Genomic DNA, 6,692 nt, shown 5'->3' with positions numbered 1-6,692 from the left:
GTGTCTACTATTGTGAGGCTTAACATTTACTATTTTGTTTGTTTTCATGCCAACCCTGCAAGCCCATATTATATCTATGTTTCAGATGAAGTTAAACAATTTGCCTGGGATCCCAGTGAGTGGCAGAGCCAGAATTTGTACCAAGATCTGTCTTACTCCAAAAACCATAGGCTTTATACTAAACCAAGTTTACACGTCCGAGTCCCTTCTCTCAAAGTGCTGTGGGTGTTCAGAGGGGGAGGAAGAAATATCTGGTTGGGGGGCATCGAATAAGGCTTTATGAAAGAAGCAGCATTGGAGCTAGTGCTTGAAAAACGTGCTTGTTTTGATTGTGTGGAAATAGAAAGTTGAGACGTGACAGTCAAGAACAGAAGTACAGAGTGAGTAAGTTAGGGCATATGTAGGAAACAAGTTTGGATAGAACCTTGAGTGAGTAAAGGAGAAATGTGCTAAGTTTGAAAAGGTGTTTGAGTTCAGGTTATAAAGATACTCGAGGGCAGGCCCTGTGGCTTAGCGGTTGAGTGCGCGCGCTCGGCTACTGGCAGCCCGGGGTTCGGATCCCGGGGGCGCGCCCATGCGCCGCTTCTCTGGCAGTGCTGGGGCCGTGTCCCACGTGCAGTGGCTGGAAGGATGTGCAACTGTGACATACAGCTATCCACTGGGGCTTTGGGGGAAAAAAAAAAGGAGGAGGATTGGCAATAGATGTTAGCTCAGAGCCGATCTTCCTCAGCAAAAAAAGAGGAGGATTAGCGTGGATGTTAGCTCAGGGCTGATCTTCCTCACAAAAAAAAAAAAGAAAGAAAAAAAAAAAGATACTTGAAAAAAAGGCAGTGAGGAGCCTTTACTAAATACCATTGGCTTGGAAATATAGGTATCGAGCGGCCCCGTGGCTTAGCAGTTAAGTGCGCGATTTCTGCTGCTGGCAGCCCGGTTGGGATCCCCGGCGGGCATCCATGCACCGCTTCTCCGGCCATGCTGAGGCCGGGTCCCATGTCCAGCAACTAGAAGGATGTGCAGCTATGACATACAACTATCTACTGGGGCTTTGGGGGGAAAAATAAATAAATAAAATTATAAAAAAAAAAAAAGAAATATAGGTATGAATGTAAAACACAGAGTCCTGAAGTTTCAATGGATCTGAGTTAGGAGAAACACCCTCTTCTTAAGAAGAGGTTTTTTAATTTATAAAGAATAAGGGATTCCTTCTACTCGACAACTCAGAATTTAAATGTGGATGGTGTTTGGGATACCAAAAACAAAGGGAGAGAGAGAAATTATTGGTTTCTAAAAATAGACCATGAAAGTTTTATTGAAAGTGTTTTGCTTTAATTTAGATAAACATAGTTGTAAGTTAGTTTTGCTATAGTTAAAAGTTTTAGTTATGGAACTCAATACAATGCTTTAACTCTATTTCTTTGGACTCATCAACATCCAATGTTGAAGTGATGGATTGTATGTATGCTGCACCTATACTGAGGCTGCCCAGTAGTTTATTTCTGGTGGCAGTGTGTTTAACTGAAACACTGTTTTCCAGCTTTCCTTTCAGCTGGTTATGTCCTGTCATTAAGTTTTGGTCAATGAAATCTAAGCAAATATTTTTAGGGTGGGCCTTCTAGGACAGGGCTTAGGGGTGGAAGTAATTTTTGTCCTGCCAGGAAAATGGATGGGATAGCTGCAATCCCAATGGCCATAATATCTCTGATAATCTCTTTGGTGACTTTGAACAGAACAGAAAGAAGCACTTATCCTTGCAGATAAATTAGAAAAAGTTCCTCTTCTGAGTAGATGCAATTCCTCACAGTACATAACCTCACTTGCTTTTTGGTCAGGTGCCTTTGTAGTAAACAAACTGCACAACCATATGAGGTGGCCCTGCCAGCCATACTGGACTCCGAACAGGAAAGGAATCCATGTTTTAAAAACAGCAAAACCAAAGAGAGAAGGAGCTAGTTTCCTGCTGACCATGGATATGCCATATCAGCCCTGAACCTACTACTTCCAGACTTCTTTTATGTGAGAGAAAAATAAAATTTATTTTGTTTGTTACTGTTATTTCTGATTTCTTTTACTAGCAGCTAATTGCTGGTAAATTAAGACCACATGGTATGATTTGAGAAGTACTAACATTAATTAATTAAATAAACAAATGTTTCTTGAGCATTATGTGTCAGACACTGTGCCGTTCTAGGGTTAAAGACAGAGCTCACAATCTAGGATGTGAAAGACAGATGTGTACTTACATAGATAATTCTAGCATACTGTGATAGGGTTGTTCATTTTGCATATTGCACAAAAACATCCGGCCAAGAGGTAAGTGGGGGCTGTATTTTGATAGACTGCATTCACCCAGAGGGGGAACCTTTTCTAGTTCATGTCCACAAATGGGATACCTCTTTTTAAGGAGTATGATTCAACCAATAATAATGTCTTCTTGTAGTTTAGTTCAGTGATTTCCAAACTTATTTTAGCAGCTGTTAGCCTTTTTTGAAAGAACCTTCATGCAGAAATACAAAGTATTAGTCCAGATGTCTTGGTTGTGGAGGTCTAACTCAAGTTAGTTTAGATGTAGAAGAGAATTTACTAGTTAATCTAACCACACTTATTGTAACAGAGGTGGGAACAGGAAATACACTAGGGCTTTTAGAGAAGGCTTCACAAAGGAAGTAGTGCTTGGGCTAAATATTGAAGGATGATTTCAAGAGGAGGACAAAATGAGAAAGAGCATACCATGCTGATGAAATAGCATGTGCAAAGATATCTAAGAGAGTACGTCCTGTTTCAGAAATGACAAGTAGTTCACTAAAGGCAGGGGTGAGAAAGAGAGGCTGATGGTTAGAGTGGCTGCAGGTGGTGGTGGTAAGAGAGAGGCAGATCATTAAGGGACATTATGCTTGGGAAGTTAGGTTTTAGTTTATAAATTATGAGAAGTCATTGAAAGAGTTTAAATAGCAGAGTAATATGAATAGAATGTTTTAGGAGGATGTTGGGATTATATTTAGTAGTGATTCATTAATAGACAAAATGTAAAGCTCAGGCAAGAGGTAACAGGCTGACTTAAGACATTAGAAGGGCATTGGGATGGAGGGAATAGAGTAATGAAAATATTTAGTAGGTCAAATTGGTAGATCATGGTGAGGATGGGAGAGAAAAGTTAAGGATAATTCCTAGGATTCTGCATTGGGTGACCATTCATATGATAACATGACCATTAGGTGGTACCACTTTTAATGAGAGAGGGTCATACAAGGCCAGGAATGGATTTTGGAAGAAAGACAATGAGTTCAGCTTTAGACATACTAATCTCAAAATATGTGCAGACTGTCCAGGTGGAGATACCCAGGAGGAAACTGATAATGTAGATCTGCATATGTGGCGAGAACTCTGGATTGGAGATGTAGATTTGGGAGTTATAAGCATAAAGATGGTAGTTAAAACTTGTAGATCTGACCACCTAAGACTCAAAGAGTGTGCTTGGGTCCAATATGAAAAACAAGTGCAAGTCTCAAAGAGGAAAAGGGGTCTGTTATGGCCTCCATGCTGCCAAATATCTTCCCACTAAGCAGTGTCTGCAATTGCCATTGTTGTGATTTATTCTTTTCGGTTAAGGTCGTATCTCTAAGTAATTGCCTCTTAAAAGTACCGTTGGGAGGAATTAAACAGACAACACAGTAGTGTAATGAAGAGAACAACTGAACTAGGTATCTAAAGATCAGTTTCTAACACTGACTTTGCCATTGACTGCCTGGGTGATATTCAGCAAGTCACTTTGCTTTAGGTTCCTCATGTGGAAAATGAGGAAGTAAGACCAAGTGACCTACAACATTTGGTAGACTATGATTCCACCAATAATAATGTCTTATTGTAGTTTAGTTCAGTGATTTTCAAACTTATTTAGCACCAGTTAGCCTTCTTTGAAAGAATTTTCACGTGGAAATACAACGGATTAGTCAGGATGTTTTGGTTGCAAAGGTCTAACTCAAGTTAGTTTAGGTGTAGAAGAGAATTTCTTAGTTAATTTAACTAAACTATGTGAAAAGGTGGAGCTGGACCCCATGGATGACTGGAACCTGAGACTGGTGCACCAACAGGACTTGCTCTTTACGCTTCTCATCTCTGTGTGATGACTTCATTCTATTCAAGGCAGTATGTGGCCACTGGCCACTCTCAAGACTTCCTTCTTCCTTCCTTCCTTCTTGTCTTAGACTACTAGTACAGTGAAATAGCCCTTCTTCCCTTAGTCCCACCTGAAACATTCTCAGGACGAACTCTGCTTGCTTTGGCTTGAGGCATATGCCCACCCTTTAGCCAAGAAGTTGGGGGACTCTCTTGAGCTGCAGCTGCCATTAGAATCACCTGTTTTCAGTATTGGAAAGAATATTTTCCCCAAAGGAAAGGAGCATTGTTTGTAGAAAAAGGAAAGTTAGCAGGCAGACAATTAAATGGTCAATATGTAAAACAGATAAAACAGAGGCTTTCTAGTTGAGGTCCCACCTATCTGGTCCCCTCTGTGTACCCTAGATGGCTTCTGAAGCATACCTTTGAAGACCTCATGAGGATCCACGGAGTAGAGCATTAAAATAATTGATTTTATTGATTGGATAGCATGCTAATTGCATAGCATGCCTCCAAGTCCTTGAAAAACTTAAGCACTAGATATTTATTGATGGTGGTGGTGCTTACCTAGTACAAAATTTCTGCAATAGGGAAGTACTAGAAAGAGTGGTGCTGATGTTGATGGGATTGGGGTGGAGATTTTGAATATTCAGGGATCAAGGGACTTGAGACAGGGAGTGTAGAAAGAGGAGGCAGGAGGGTACCAAGATGAACTCTGCCTACTTTTCATTTTACCTAGGACTAATATATATATGGCACACTATTAATAATCATGGAAAATATTCATCTTTGGCTAAGATACTGGGATGGGTCCTTGGCGTCATCAACAGTCATTCTAGAGAAAGGAACAAAGGGGAGTTTGATGGAAAGAGAGAGTTGATGGACCCAAAGAGGGGTAGAGGCAATGAGTAATGCCACCTTTCTTCGATGAATATACCCATGGTAGATGGTACCTCAAAAAACATTAGAAATAAAGTTATGAGGATAGAGAGAGAGAGAGGAAGAGTAACAAGATGAGTAAAAGATGAGAAGATGGAGAGTAGTTCAGTAAAAGGTAGAATATATCACTGGAATATAGTTTGCAAGCCCTGTCAGTAGGTCTGGGAAGTAAAAATTCAAGATCACCTTGATTAATACTTCTTTAAAAGTTGTACTAATGAATATCAGGTAGATTACATTTAATTATCTTACTAATTATACCTTACTGAATAATTGAAATGTGACCGTTTTCTTGAAAAGTTATGTAGTTAGTATAAAGGTATGTATTGAAATCAGTAAAATGAAATTTAATTGGTTCTTTATCAAATAGTAATAATGTTCTTAAATAAAAAATTTTAAATCTTTGCCTTCTGAGCAAGCTGCTCAACAGAATTTCAGAAAACAGACAAAGAAACATAGTTATAAGGGATCTAAGAGGTTCAGCTACCTGTGCTACCAACAGAAAAAACATGGAGAGATCAGATTTACTCACATCAAATATTAATTACTAATTTGGAAAAGACACAGGTAGTCGCTAGAACATCAAGTACTTTTTTTTTATTGAGAAGAAATGAAACAATTCCGTAATAATACAATAATACAAATAAACATTAAGTGTTGTTTCAGAACAAATTGTACCTACATAGTGTTACTGTTACACCAACTTGGTCAAAAAGGCTTACTTAAGCCAAAAGCTTTCACTTGGATAAATCACTTCTTAAAAGTGATATTTTCTTACTATGTTCTTATTTTTAATCTTAATTAAAAAATTGCAGTATCTGTCAAACATGAAAAATTCCCATGAAATGAGACATCAAAAGTAGGTTACTATTCTGTTGCAAACTTTGATGTACTATAAAACTGCTTTTTAAAAATGGCTTAAGTGCTACTCTTTTGTTGTTGGAATGTTTTTTGAATTGGAGTCTTATGAGGGATATTTTTTATATCAGTGAAGATTTAATTTCTCAGCATTTGTACAGTGCCAACTATATGAAAATTATTATTTCTCTAATTTCGATCTCACTGCAAATGAGAAAAACAACAATCTATTTTTTGGATGATACAGTTATACTGGGTAATATATAAAAGTATTGCTTTCCTTTTGTTTCTAGTGAGTCAATTTATTTGCTATGGTATCAAGAGAACATCCCTAGAGTAGAGATTATTTCAACTTAACCTTCATTCAATTGATATTTTATAATAAAATCCACTCTTTTTTTTAAATTCACTATTCTTAACTCTGAATGACACAATTACAATTATTCCATGGATTGTGACGCGTTTAGTATTTAAAATTTAAAGGCCAACGATGAACATTTCCTATATAAATCTGAGTTTCAGGACCAGCAAACCCCACCATTATTAATGCTTCTTGAACATCCACAAAGGCTCCCCTCTTTCCTTACCCCAGTCACTACCGCTAGTAAGCCTGTGAGAGTGGCAGGTATCATATAGCTCAAGTGAAAATGCCAGTGCCATCAGCCTTATCCTCCTGGGCACTGTGGTGACTATTAATTTTGTGTCACCTTTCATACTTTCATTTCTGGTTTCTTCTGTGAGAATTTCCTGTTTATGTGTCTGCTTCTCCTACCACGACTGTG

Source organism: Ceratotherium simum, chromosome 8 (genome assembly GCF_057802395.1).
Source record: "Ceratotherium simum simum isolate JZ-2026a chromosome 8, ASM5780239v1, whole genome shotgun sequence".
NCBI lineage: Eukaryota > Metazoa > Chordata > Mammalia > Perissodactyla > Rhinocerotidae > Ceratotherium > Ceratotherium simum.
Note: the sequence above shows the minus strand (reverse complement) of the source record.